A 16,367-nucleotide genomic window follows, 5' to 3' on the forward strand; every position below is an offset into this window, starting at 1 on the left:
CTATAGTACTGTTATATTTCAAGATTCCAAATCAATTAATTTTATTAGATTTTAAAATATTGGGAGATAATTAAGGTGACTGTGTCTTAAAAGTACTGCAATATAGGCATATAATTTATATATTTTATAATAATTGATGTACATGGACCACAGATAAATTTCAGAAATGCAATTTACAGTTATATTATTTATTTACACTAATAAAAATTACTTATTCAGAATCTGTATCAAGATCTGAGGTTTCAAGAAATCCTTTATAATTGCAGTGCTCTTTAGGAAATGCTCCCATAATTTATGTCACAACAAATGAGGGTAAAACTACTCTGATTTTCCCCCCAAGAGGCTGACCGCGTCTAACCTAGTTGATAAACTGTCTGTAGGCCATAAATTTTGATAGCATGCATGCCTGCAACAGAATTGTTACTGTATTCTATCACGTGTGTGTGTGTAATTGGAAATATAACAAATGCCATGTTATGTTTAGATTTTAATACGGCATGTGAATACAGAAGGTATTTTTCATTTTCGTGTTTTTCTTGTTTAACTAACAAGTTGTTATCCAAGTCCTCTGAGACCCTTCCTCTCTGGATACATAAATCCATGGATAAATGTAAGCAGTATCAATTATAACAGGACTTAGACACACCATGTCAAAATATGGGTGTAGAGAACTGCACTTTATGTGTATATCCATGTAATCTGACACAAAATGTTCAAACTCATGACAACAAAGACACCCCTTGAATGTACATAATTCCTCTCTCATTAAAATAAATTGCTGGTAAAGAAGAATTATTCTGAGAAACAATTTCTTCCTCTGTAACATCAGGTTCAAACTGATATCCCATATTTAATTCACTTTCTGCTGATGACATTTTAACATTGATGCTTACAGTGTGCCAAAAATACACAATGTGTTTAACTGACATCAGCATCAGTGCTGCCCTCTAGTGGATGCTAAGAGATAACGTAGCAGGGAGGTAATGTTTTTTTTCAATATGGCAGCTCCCAAGGATTGAAAAGATTCGTTAATCTTTATGAAATATCTCCCTACTAAAGAAAGCTACATCTTATTGATTTTCAGAATTCATTATATACATCAAAATGACAAATTTAAACCCTTTGTCACATTTTCATGTTCACTTCCTTTAAGGGCAATTAAGCTCACCTGAAAATTCCTAGGGCTATTATCTTCTACCCTCAGTTTGAAGCTGTAGGGGTATCACCTGGGGCCTCCAAGGGTGGGGATACTTTTCAGACCTGTCTAATAATAAACTAAAGGGTGTTGGTATAAAACAAAACTGATAAACTAATTAATTAACTACTAGAGAACAATGATGTCAAACACATACACCTCTTAAAAGGGACCATATAGGCCTTTAAGGGCAATTGAGCTCACCTGAAAGTACATGATTTTACATCATGAAGGGTCATAATGGAGGTTAATAACTTAATCTTTGAAGAGTCCATTAAACAATTGATTAAACATTAAACATTAATCACTTGAACATGTAAAAATGGTAGCTTCTGAGCTACCTGGAGAGTTAACTCTCCTGCACTTCGTTGACAAGCGCTGTCTGGGCTTGGGTGACATTGTTCCTGTAACAATACACATCGTACAACAAATTGTCAAATAATTATGAAAGGTGGCATTATTTAGCAACCAATTTGCCACTAGGAATGTCAAATCAGTATAGAAATACATAACATACACCTACATATGTAATGCACAAGGTGCATGATAAACTAATGAAGTGTGAGTATGTAATACAGTAACTGCCATACACACAAATGTCAAAGTAGACTAAGGATTTACTATGCATAAGAAACTTGAACTGATATAAAAGGATAATGATAAAAATGAATATTTGCTTAATGCGATATCAGCAAACCACATGGCCATTGTGATATTGAACTGAATTATTAGTTTTATTAAGAAATAAGGTAAAACGACACATTTTTAAAATAGGTATTGAGAATAAATTGTGCCTAACCTGTAAACAGTTCTTAAAACAAAGGTATTAGAGTTGTATAAATTCTCAATCATGAAATATGCACTCCAAACAGGGTGACAAACATCAAGAGAGATGGTTTACCACTATTAAATGACATCTAAGGGTGAAACCAATCCCTGGGGTACTCTACATAAAATATAATAATTATATAATTCTGACCCATTATGAAAATAGCAATGATTGACTCGGACACAAACTAAATCTGGGTAACTCCCACCCAAAATGTAAATCTGGGTAACTCCGACGCAAAATTTAAAGCTGGGTAACTCCTACCCAAAATATAAATGTAGGTAACTCCGACCAAAAATGTAAATATGGGTAACCCTGACCCAAAAATGTAAATACGGGTAACTCCGACCCAATGAGCAAATAAGGGTAACTCCGACCCAAATAAAAATATGGGTAACTCCGACTTAAAAGAAAATATGGGTAACTCCGGCCCACAGAAATGTATTGGTAACTCTGACCCACATAAAATTATGAGCAACTTTGACCCGCTTGCAAATAAAATGAGAAAAACTCTAATTTACACGATTACTATGTATAGGTACCTAATAATTAACCCATATATGTACAAGAAAGATCCCATATGCATTTAATTGAAATTGCTGTTAGGATTCTATTGGACTGTGATAAAATTGAGACAGACTATGTATCAGTCTATTGCATAAGACGCATTCAAAGGTCATTATGCCTTGTTTATTGAAAAGAAAGCAAATAGTACCTGTATGTGGGTGTTGAACATGATAATTACAAGAGTCAATCAATAGAACATAGGTACCATATTACCAAGATATCATATACATGTCAAATACAATTCAACGGATGTTGATCTGATATGCACCTATGAATGCTTTGTTTGAAATTAAGCTTAGGTCAGTGTATATTAAAATATTCTATATACACATAACGGAAAATATACACTGTATACAATTCCGTGCAAAATTCTCCGAAGGTATTTCCTCATAGGCTGGCTGTGGGAAGGGGTGCAATCCAGGTGTACACCATCTGGCCCAAGATAAGAGAAGGAAGCCCAGAAACCACGGTGACGCCAAAATACCACTCCCGATAAGTGTTTTGTCATCATATCCAGCTGGATGTTGGTCCGTATCACCATTTCGTTGTATCCCGGACAGGTGGCGGACGGGAGTCTACGAATTAATTGGCCAATATAAATTAAGCGAACTCCGACACCTAGCACCAAATATTCCGCCAAGGAAACAATATCTTTGGCCAGTTGAGCAGAGTTCGTAGATCCTGAGATGTCATTCCCTCCTATTTGTATGAAAACCACGTCGGGAACCTCGTCAAAACGGAACAACGCATGCCTAGATCTGCCCGCTAAGTGTCCCATATGGCGTGCACAAAGCCCCCCTTTTCCACGAAAGTTTATCGAACAAAACTGTTTTTGTAACCTTAGATTTAACATGTCCTTCATCTCACAGAATTCCTGTAGTTGGCGAATGTAAGTCTCCAATAATACATACGTTAAGTGGTTTGTTGATATCCTTTATCGCTTGTAATTACATAGCGTTTCCTGCACTGACTGACTTCCCACAGCACATGCACAAAAATTAACAGAGAAAACGAAGGAAACCATTTTCCTCACTTACTGTTTAATAATGATCATCGAAAATCACATTAATTCCCAAGTTTTAAAAAATACAGATCACACTTTATTTGCAGTCAAGTCTGGCTACAAGCAAGTCAAAAATGTAGAGTGACGCGAAGTTGGAGTCACGTGATTAATTACTGAATGCTGATTGGATAATATTATAAAGTATTGAGTTTGGGAGAATAGAAACAAATATTCAATGTATGTTACAAAAATCAGCTTGAAAACATGAAAATACGCATTTAAATCATAAATACAATTATTCTAATAATTGTTGTTTGAATGGAATTCCATACAGTTTTGTCATTTAGGGGTCATGTTGTCATCATACCTTAAATGGACGACCCACATAAATAATATATGTAAGAAAGCAAGTACCACACTAGGCTTTCTGAGACCCTTCACCTACTCGTAGAACAGCATACATCTCCCTAGTACGTTCTACACTAGAGTACGGAAGCATTATATGGGATCCCTTCCTTCAATCAGATATCATCAAGATGGAGAAGATACAAAGGAAATCAGCTCGTTTTATTACTGGAGACTATAAGAACCGGACACCAGGGAGCATTACCAACATGCTTAAGACCTTAGATCTTCCATCTTTACAAGAACGAAGGAAAGAATTACGCCTAACGTTCCTATTCAAGGTGGTTGAAGGGCTAGCACCAGCGATACCGCCTGATACTTACTTGGTAGCAACCACCAACAAACGACAAATCAAGGCCAAGAAATTTACTGACTTTGAAAGACGGAAAATCATACATAGTACCAACAATGGCCGTTGTTTCGATATACCATCATGTAACACACCTATCAGAAGAAATTCAGTCTTCATACGTACAGTCATTGACTGGAATGAACTGAGTGACCACCAAGTGTGTTCAAAGACTGTAGAAGGCTTTAAATGAAACCTTCAGGGCGAATAAGATCTACATGCGCTCTCTCATTTCCGTTGATCATATGCCAGAAGTGGTGATTCAACGTACCTATACAGATACAGTTTCAACCATTAATATTGATAAGTCACATGAGGGTGGAACTACCTTAATTGAGAGTATCATTGATAACTCAAGTCTATGTGACATATTTTTCAACACTTATTCCTTCACCATTTGAATTTGATATTGTACACATTACACAAAGCGACGAGTTTCCTTCAGCAGAAGATAAAGATGTTTGGTGCATGGACAGTTCAAATCAAAAAATGAATCAATCGGTCAACGGTGTTAAGACAATTGCTTTGTGCCACTTCATTTGATTTCAACAGGAGGGGAATTCCATTCATTTATAAGAGCTGGTATACACATGAATTTTTATAGATTTGACGTTTACATATAGGTATTTTGTAATTTAGAGTGTTTCTGGTGTTGTACGTTTACCAGAAAAAAGTCTTTTAAAAAGATGGTTTGGAGTCTAATTCTGTTCACTTAATGCATCGTTTTTATTAGTCCCCTACCGACGAAGTCGAATGGGATTTTAGGTTTGCACTCCGTCCGTCTGTCTGTCCGTCAGTCCCGCAAATCAGTTTTCCGGACTTTTTAAAAATGTGCTTGCAGATATTCATTTGATGTTTGGTATATTGCTTTGCCATAACAAGTTACAGATGAAGTTCGAATTTCGTCTCGGTCCGTTGACTTTTCACTAAGTTATGGCCCTTGGACTGAGAAAAATAGCATGAATTATTAGTTTTCCGAATTTTTTTTACGTGCTTGCAGATATTCATTTGATATGTAGTACATTGCTTTGACATAACAAGTTACAGATCAAATTCGAATTTCATCTCGGTCCATTGATTTGTTATTAAGTTATGGCCCTTGGACTTTGAAAATAGCATGAATTATCAGTTTCTGAACTCTTTTTTATGTTCTTGCAGATATTCATTTGATATTTGGTACATTGCTTTGCCATTACAAGTTACAGATCTCTACAGTCCAGTAGCTAAGTACTTCGTTACTAGCTTGAAAATACGGATGTTTATTTAATTGCTGGGATAAAATTTAGAAATTCATTTCAAAATTAAGGATTATCTCCCTCATACATAGCTCTTATCCTTGGACGAATTTGGCTCCAGTTTTTTTTTTTGGCACTCTAGTTTTCTTTTAGTTCTTACAAGTTTATTGTAATTTCGAATTTCCAAAATTTCGGCTTGAGCATCATTGAAGAGACATTATTTATCGAAATGCGCATCTGGTGCATCAAAATTGGTTCCGTGTAAGTTTTACATTACGACCCCTGGGTCGAGGCCTCTGCTGGTGGACTGTTAGTCCCCGAGGTTCTCTACAGCCCAGTACTTCGTTACTAGCTTGAAAATATGGATGTTTATTTAATTGCTGGGATAAAATTTAGAAATTCATTTCAAAATTAAGGATTATCTCCCTCATGCATAGCTCTTATCCTTGGACGAATTTGGCTCCAGTTTTTTTTGGCACTCTAGTTTTCCTTTTAGCTCTTATAAATTTATTGCGATTTCGAATTTCCAAAATTTCGGCTTGAGCATCACTGAAGAGACATTATTTGTCGAAATGCGCATCTGGTGCATCAAAATTGGTACCGTATAAGTTTTATACGGAGTTCGAGTTTCGTCTCGGTCAGTTGACTTTTCACTAAGTTATGTAGTACATTGCTTTGGCATAACAAATTACAGATCAAGTTCGAATTTCATCTCGGTCCATTGATTTTTCATTAAGTTATGGCCCTTGGAGTTTGAAAAATAACATGAATTATCAGTTTTCCGGACATTGTTTTGATGTGCTTGCAGATATTCATTTGATATTTGGTACATTGCTTTGCCATAACAAGTTACAGATCAAGTTCGAATTTCGTCTCGGTCCGTTGATTTTTCACTAAATTATGGCCCTTGGACTGAGGAAAATAACAATTTGTCAGTTTTCCAAACTTTTGTGTTGTTGTGCTTACAGATATACTTCACCTTGCACTTCACCTTGCATTCAGTAAATCATGATGATTGCTTTGTCATAACAAGTTACAGATCGATTTTGAAGTTTTCCTGGTCTAGTCTTTGTACCTGAATAGTAGTCGACTTCCAACTATTCCTATTCTGGTTTGCCAATCTTCCCTTTTAACATAACATAATTTTTGCCTCCGGTAGGGGACTATGTATTGCTATGTAATTCTTTCAGAATGCTTGTTCGTGTTGTTTTTCACCTTATGTGAAGCGTTTCCTAACTTGTTTAAAAAAAAAAAAGATTCTCTCGATGCTAAAAAAGTTCATCCTGTAACTATTCTTTCTGTAATTAGGAGAAGTTTTATCTGATTTTGCAGATTCGTTTTGATTTTACACCCTCCCTGATCGAGGCAACTCTAGATATCCATTTGATAACTCCAACATTTTATTAGTTTGAGAATTAGTGATTGAGAATTCCAAAACTTCGGAAAATTATTGAATAACGCAATATACATTGTATGAAAGTAGTTTAAACACGTGTTTAAGAACTTAATTAATAAATTTTAAGATTACATAACTGTATACAATTCGAAGATAAGAATAACAAATGATTTAGAAATAAGAGAAAATAAGATAAAACATGCAGGAAGTCGGGAACATACACGACTAAAATACAATATACTAGTACTTTGAGTTATATCTTGAGAACTTGAACATTCCATTACCTTTAGTTTTTACTTTTAGTGTAAGTTTTAAACACATTTAATATCCCAGTCAATGGGTTGAATGAATATGAGTTACCGTACCTATACTGGATTCCTAAACTACACAAAAACCCTTACAAACAAATATACATTGCTGGATCCAGTAAGTGCTCTACTAGCCCAGCAGATTATGTCTATATATGGAAAAATCTTTCAGTTGGTGATGCAAGCATCAAACTTGGTACATATATTAACCAAACATAGTTGAATAAATAAAGCACGTTAGCCACCCGAAAAATACAATATGGCGGCCATTTTTCAAGATGGCGGCGGCCTACATTAAGATATTGCATATTCCTTCCTCTATTGTTTGTTAAAAGTGATCTGTGTTTTATATTTTCGGAATTCGTGCTTTTTTGTCTTCCAAACATGATGAGAGACATTTGTGAATCGTTACGTAATGAAATGCCGGCCATTTTTTTCAAAATGGCGCCAAAGCATTATGTAAGTGTTCAGTACCCAATAATTTGTTTTGTGCTTTTGTTTTTAATTGAGTAAAACACCGCTTATTCATTATTGAAGGAGTATTTTATACGGTTTTAATCTTCAAGAGATATTTATTTAAAAGAGTGACAGTCGAAGCACAACCAGGGCACTCTGGTGACGTCACTGCTGTGGAACTCAGCATGGGGTCCAACATTAGCTTTACTAATTTTGTGATGTAAAGTGTCCCAAATGCTACCTTATGAGCCCCTACTATTAAGTATCCTTTTATAAAGGTAGTCAATAGTATTAGTAAGGTAGCCGCACCTGAATAGACAGGATGTGCCAGCGCGGGAGAGCCGAGCCAAGGGTAATGGGGCAATTGTTACCTGGATGGTGTACAGATCGCACGGGACTTAAATAATGTTGGATGAACGATCGGGCTAGATGTAGGGGTAAATTTACCATGAACTAGTTGAATCCCATATTTCAATGTGCTTTGGATAATTTAAGGTGGTAAAAGGATATACCCTCGGCCTTAAACATTGTCAGTTTCTAGATTATAAAACATCAATTGCAATATATACGCTGATACATCTATGACCTTTAGTTTGAAAAATGGCAAATGTGAGACCATTGTCATCAAACTTGGAGACAGACTGGAGTAAATGTTGTCTCTGTCAGATTGATAAAGATGAAGATCTTAAATCTCCTCCAACCCGTTACGAAACGGACAGATAATGATGGGTACGTTATGATTGCAAGAAATATTCCTCTCTTCCATGCGATTCATCAGATGCCAATCAAACAAAACCCGAATCGGTTAGATCAAGGTGGTGGAATAGAGGAAACACTAAGGGAAAACAATGCTAAATATCATCAAAGCTGTAGACTTTCATTTAGCAATAGTAAGCTTGAAAGGGCACGCAAACGATCTGCTACAAATATGTCTGATGATGCCCATAGTGTACCTACAAAAAGTAGACGGAGCTCTCTTGAAGATCAAGTATGTTTCTTGTGTGAAAAAGATGCTCCAAAATCTTAACTTCGTCATGCTATGACGATGGATTTAGACAAGCGATTAAATGAATGTGCCAGAAATTTGAACAACGTTATATTGATGACCAGATTAAGTGGTGGGGATATAATTGCACAGGAACTAAAATATCATCGCTCTTGTCTCACAGCCTTTTACAACAGGGAGAGGGCTCATTTTACAAGTCAAAGTAGTGCGGAAAAAATGGCAACAAGAGAGAAGGAGGCCCATCCCATCGTCTTTTCAGAGCTTCTTGTCTACATTGTTGAGTCGAAAATAGGTACTGACGGTCCGATGGTTTTTCGCTTGGCTGACCTTGTGAGCCTCTATAATCAACGTTTGATACAATTGGGAATAGAAGCGCCAAGTATAAATTCCACGAGACTTAAAGACAAGTTGTTGGAAGAGATCCCTGGACTAGAAGCTCACAAGAAAGGTAGGGATATGTTATTAGCCTACAAGGAAGACGTCGGCGAAGCATTATCACAGGCGATGGACTATTCGGAGGCACTGATAGTAGCGAACGCAGCAAAGATATTGCGTAAACGTATGCTGGAACATAAAATGCCCTTTCAAGGATCTTTCCATGACAGTTATATTGAAGATTCAATGCCATCTCTTCTTGTACAGTTTGTTTGCATGATTGAGCATGGTGCTGATATAAAATCTCAGCTAAGATTTGGTGCTTCGAAAACGGACTTAACAATGGCACAGCTGCTTCAGTACAACTGTTACGCAAAATACAGAGAAGAGTCAAAAACTGTCAGGCATTCTAAAGACCGTGAGACGCCATTTCCTGTATTTATCGGTATGTCAACTTATTCAAAAACCAGGAAAAAGATATTAGTTGAAATGCTTCATGATCACGGTCTTAGCGTCTCTTATGATAGGGTGCTTGAAATATCTGCTCAACTAGGGGATGCAGCGGTCTCCCAATTCTATACGGAAGGTGTTGTTTGTCCATCAAATCTTAGATAGAATATTTTCACTACTGCTGCTATGGATAATTTTGACCAGAATCCATCTTTAACGTCTTCATCAACATCATTTCATGGAACTAGTATATCCATCTTTCAGCATCCAACATCGGATAACAAAGGTGAGGTGCGGGAGAAATTACCAGTAAATTCGAAAGTTAAAAAGGTTCCAGAACTACCGGACTCATTTACCAACATACAACCAGCTTTGATAATCCTGTTTCAGTTCCAAGTTTACAGCTTCAGCCAGAATATGAATGGTTACAAAAGGTCAGTCTCATTGAATCCGTAAACGAGCATGAAATCAATGTAACATGGTCATCACATTATGCATCTAAAGGTAGAAGCCCACCTTTTGAAGTTAGTATAACATCTTTGTTACCATTACTCCGGAACCAAGCACACTCAGTTGCCACAGACATGTAATGGATAAAATTAGTGATATTGTTGCTGTTTTGAACCCTGGTCAGATCCCCGTGATTGCTGCTGATCAGCCTATCTATGTAACAGCCAAACAAATTCAATGGCACTGACCAGAACATTATGGTGAAGACAAGTTTATCATGATGTCTGGAGGGTTGCATATTGAGATGGCAGCTTTTAAATCAATCGGTTCACTATTACAGGATAGTGGTTGGACTGGTGCTCTTGTAGAGTCTGGGGTAACAACGCCTGGTACAACTGAATCATTTTTATCTGCTTCAGGTGTTACTCGAACACGCCAAATACACCAGGCAACATCATGCTGTTTATATAAACTTCTAAATGAGGCCTATGAAAATTATGCCACAGAGGGAAAATGAGAGCAGTCTTTCCAAAGAAAACTGGGTGAAGAAACGTGAAGCGGAAAGTCCACAGTTTCAGTTTTGGAATTTGATCCTTTGTATGGAGTTGGCTATATTTTTGCTGATTCGTTCTTTTCGAGAGGCAGACTGTTTGCTTTACCTACAGTCTCTGCAAGGAGAGTAGGATGTAATTGTACATAGGGTAATTAGTACTGCCTTTTTGTAGTTTTAACTCGTTTTGGTGTCCAATTGTACGCATTTTTATACATCAAATGTGCGATTTTCAGTTGCACCTTCAGTCTTTCCAATTCACGAATACGGTATGGCCGCCATCTTGAAAATATATGGCCGCCATTTCTAGATATTTGGTGGCTAACGTGCTTTTTTGATAAAATAGTGTCTAAGGATGTTTCATACCAAATTTCATGCTTGCATCACCTACTGAAAGATTGTTAGGGTTATCTGCTTAGCTATACCAAGCCCCTATCTTTGCTCCTCACGAAAATATTAATAGCTGTGAAGGAAAAACTTCAAACTTACTGTGCGACTACATATGCCAGAAACCACGTTAATCAAATGTGGATTCTAAAAAATTCTAAAGAACTTTTAGTAAACTTGAAATCGCAGAATGTTTCCCAAATCAATAACATTAAAACCTATGACTTTTCAACACTATACACGACTATTCCTAACGATGAATTAAAGACTAGACTTTTTGACATTATAGAGAAATGCTTCTTCAACAAAAATGGAAAACGGAAATATTCATATCTAGTGATCAGTCATTCAAAAACTTACCTTGTTAAACACCACTCTGATTCCACGCACAAGTACTCTGAAGTTGAAATACAAAATTGCCAGAGTTCCTCATTGACAATATCTTCGTGGTCTTTGGTGATGAGGTCTTCCAACAGTCTGTTGGAATTCCCATGGGCACGAATTGTGCTCCTTTGTTAGCTGTCTTGTTTCTATATTCATATGAAGCAGAATTTATTCAAAAACTTCTACGTGAGAAGAAAAAAATCTCTCGCTGTAGCCTTCAATTCCACATTTCGATATATCGATGACGTTTTGTCTATTAACAATAATAACTTTCATTCATATGTCGATTTGATATATCCCTGTGAGCTCGAAATAAAGGACACCACAGAGTCGTCCACTTCTGCTTCATACTTAGATATTCTATTGTTCTCAATCATAAAATCTTATAAATCATTAATGAAATGCTCAAGTTTTCAGAATATTTATTGACTCAGCCAGAGTGTGTTAGTCGCATTTGTTCCTGTATACATGTAATTTCTTTTTCAAATTATCCCAAATATACATCTGTATACAGCTGTATGTAATGTCAACTTCTCAATCATGTAAAACGTTTACGGTACCAATTTTGATGCACCAGATGCGCATTTCGACAAAATCATCTAACATTTCAGTCTTGTAATCTCAATAAAAATTTAATCAAAGTCTCAAAATTTCTTAAATGTTGAAATATTTTCTGTCTATTCCAATCTTTAAAATGTATCTCATATTCATAGATTTGTAAATAGTTCTCATATGTTCAAATATTTCTCAGACTGTTGTAATTTTCACTGCTAAAGTCTCTTGTAAGAATGAAACCTCAAAACTGCTAAAAAGTAAATAATCTCAAATATAAAGGAAAGATAACGAACAAGTGATCAATCTCATAACTCCTATAAGCAATACAAAATAGATAGTTGGGCAAACACGGACCCCTGGACACACCAGAGGTGGGATCAGATGCCTAGGAGGAGTAAGCATCCTCTGTCGACCGGTCACACCCGCCGTGAGCCCTATATCCTGATCAGGTAAACGGAGTTATCTGCATTCAAAATCAGTGTGCCAAGAACGGCTTAACAATTGGTAAGAAACACGTCAGATAGCATTTAACCCAATGATAGGTTGTATTGACAAACTAGATCGTTATAACCACCATAGAATTTGCGAAATGCTGACTTCAATCGAGACTGTTGAAACCCCTGTACCATCAACTTGTTTGTCAGTAGCTTACCTCGATTTAAAAACTGACTATACGCAGAATAAGCTCTTGCATATCGAATCAGTTAAGATATATAAACACCTTATGCAGGTGATAATGGAATATTGCTACATAAATGTGGGAAGTTGACGATGGAGAAGCTGAAATCATCCCGTTTTTCATACAGTTGAGTTGTCAGTTTGCCGTTAATGTCTACTTTCAATAAAATATCTAAGTCTAAAGCAGAAGTATGTATCATTTGTGTTACATAATGTTTCATACCTCCTTGGCACTGTTGTCTGTACTTTTTGAAATAACATTGTAGATCAAATTTACATCCTAGTTGATGACTAATCTCGGATATTTGAACTGACGCCTTCACCGAATCTTGTCTTCATCACTATTAATTTTGTATTTGCATTCCTTACCGTCTAGGTCTGAAAATCCCAAAATGAGAACAGTCACTAAATTTTCCGTTCAAGTGGTGACTTCTATGGCACAATATTTTGTCTCCTGAAATTGAAGAGTTCCTATACTCTGTTTATTCAAATTACTGATACGTTGTATCCCCAGATACACACTTGTATATCGCTAATTTTTAATTCAAAAACAAACTATAGGCACTCTTCAATTTAGGGAGATTAAATAAAAATTGCGCCACGGAAGTCCCCATTTGAACGGAAAATTAAGTGATAGTTTATTTATGGAAGTGAAATATTTAAACTGTAAGTAATGCAGTATTTACAGTGATACAGAGGTGGTTTAATAGTCAACTAACTTATTTGAAGCCGACAGCAGTGTCACCTAAGTGCACATTAACTGCTAGAACTGGCCGAAGCTGAAAGTAAATTTCCAGACATGAATTATGAACGACTGCTCCGATATTCGGTGAAGGCGTCATTCCAGATATCCAGCCGAGATTAGGTCGATGACAAGTGAAGACGTCTAATTGGTCTTTGAGAAACCGGAAACAAAAGACGATTTACTATAAATATGAAAACCAAACTTTACAGATATATTTGATTTTCACTGTAATTTGAATGGTTTTCCCCCCTGAAAATTCATCATTTTCTGATATAGTGAAATTTAAAAGTAAAGAAATATTTCCTTGAATGTATATTAGTTATAATGTTATGTACAGCTTATTAAAGCTTTATAGCTATGTGAAATAGCTTTATTAAGCTGGTTTAGATTAAATTAGACTGACTTTCTTAGTCTTTGGCGATCAGGTCTTCCAACAGTCTGTTAGAATTCCCATGGACACGAATTGTGCTCCTTTGTTAGCTGACATATTTTTCTATTCTTATGAAGCAGAATTAAAAAAAAAACTACTTGAGAAGAAAAAAATATCTTACTCCGGCCTTCAATTTGACATTAAGATAAATCGACGTTCTATCTATTAACCACAATAAGTTTCATTCATATGTCGATTATATATATCCCTGTGAACTCGAAATAAAAGACATCACAGAGTCGTCCACTTCTGCTTCATACTTAGATATTCTATTGAAAATAGATATCAACGGCAAACTAACAACTCAACTTTATGATAAACGGGATGATTTCAGCTTCTCCTTCGTCAACTTCCCATATTTATGTAACAATATTCCACTATCACCTGCATATGGTGTTCATATTTCTCAACTGATTCGATACGCAAGAGCTTGTTCTGCGTATGATCAGTTTTTAAACCGAGACAGGCTACTGACAAACAAGTTGATGGTGCAGGGGTCTCAGCAATCTCGTTTAAAGGAAATTCTATGGTCGTTATAACGATCTAGTTTGCCAATACAATCTATCATTGGTTCAAATGCTGTCTGACTTGTTTCATACTGATTGTTAGACCGTTCTTTGCACGCTGGTTTTGACTATGGACAACTCCGTTTGCCTGATGAAGATATAGGGCTCACAGCGGATGTGTCCGGTCGACAGGGGATGCTTACTCCTCCTAGATACCTGATCCCACCTTTGGTATATCAAGGGCTCCGTGTTTGCCCAACTCTTTATTTTGTATTGCTTATAGGAGTTATGAAATTGATCACTGATCATTATCTTCACCTTTCATTTAGACTTAACTTATGCTTTTTACGCATTACTAGTATCATGGCATTTTGAATTAATTTTTGTCATGTTCCAATTGTTCCACTAAATAATGCTACATTTAAAATTGAATATACAACAAGCCTGTAATAAAATATTTTCCCTGATGAACATTTCAATTGATGCATTTTTTTGTATTTGTTGTCTTTAAAAACATTCCCGTAAGTATCCGGGTTAGAATAGGTCCTCAGTACCCCTTGCTTGTCGTAAGAGGCGACCTCATGGGGCAGTCCTTTGGATGAGAAAAAACAATCGAGGCCCGTGTTACAGCAGGTTTTGCACGATAAAGATCCCTCCCTGCTGAAAGACCGTAAGTACCGAATTTTGCATCCCCTTACCGGCAATAGTGACCTTTCCAGGATTTTTTTTCGAGCGGAACATTAGACAGTATACAATCAATCGTGGAAAATCTTAAATAATTTATATATAGCTTAGTTATTTATTGGCAAGTTTTTGATTGCAATGAAAGCTGAAGATAACAAACAGTGATCGATCTAATAACTCCTATAAGCAATACAAAAAAAAAAAAATAATTGGGCAAATACGGACCCCTGGACACCAGAGAGGAAAATATCAATAGAAATCGACTAACAGAGAAGAAATAAAAAGGAAAATTTACTTAATTGAGTTGGTTACCTCTACAATTTGTGTGTTCAGCACGATATTTTAAAAAACTTCAAACAAGGACTATTTCATCTGGATGGTTCTTCAGTAAAGTGATCTCAGTAATTTGATAATGCTCTGTGACAGTAACACAAACATGGACCAATCTGATTGCGCTATTTGGGAGATCTGAACTTTTATGTCAGATTGAATATAGACAGACATGTTTGTTAGATTCAATCCATCTTTAAATGACCCCGAGAAGCAAAAAGCTGGTCGATAATGTAAATGAATATTTCTTCCTTGTTCAATACCAATATCTATTTTGTTGTTTATAATCTGTAATTAGCAAAACTTTTAAATACAAACTTAACATCAATTAGTCTCTGTTTTAAGGTATATAATTCAACTTCTTTTTAAAAAAGAACCTTATCCTCACATTCTCTCAAGACATCCCCCCACTTTATTGCAAGTATCCTGTAAACTAATCATAGTTTCGTATTCTTGAGGTTGAAGTTAGTATGAATTATATATCTGTTAAGCATTCTTCACCAAATATTGTACCATGTTGAAATACGAAATAAGATAATTGCAGATGCACTTTGTCTGGTGCTATACCTTGAGATTACAGATCAGCAATAACAATTGTCAAAGGAAAACAACACAAAACATGAAATCATGCTAATGTATGAAATAGAGAGTACTGTGTTGCATTTAGAAGGCGAATGATCATGAGCTATGTCTTTATTATAGAGCAGTAGTCTGGGGAATAATAAGAGATGAGCTAAATGCAACTTTATATTGACGGTTCCTGAAAAATCCCCTAAAAAGTACCAACACCCTTAATGGTTGAGAAGAAAAGTATTTTAAATATCCATGTGCTTTTAAATGAGAATACATATCATCTGTGTTACACAATGTTGTATACCTCATTGACACCGTTGTGTGTACATTTTGAAATAACATTGAATACATTTTTAAAATGAAATTTACACCCTGGTCGACAAGAGAATTGAAGGTATCTGATTGGTCTTTGAGAGAGAGGAAGCAAAAGACGATTGACTATCAATACAAAAACCAAACTTTAAAAATATATTTAATTTTCACTGCAATTTGAATGTTTTTCCGAAAGCATAGGATACGTG

This window comes from Ostrea edulis, chromosome 5 (assembly GCF_947568905.1).
Source record: "Ostrea edulis chromosome 5, xbOstEdul1.1, whole genome shotgun sequence".
In the NCBI taxonomy this organism is placed as follows: domain Eukaryota; kingdom Metazoa; phylum Mollusca; class Bivalvia; order Ostreida; family Ostreidae; genus Ostrea; species Ostrea edulis.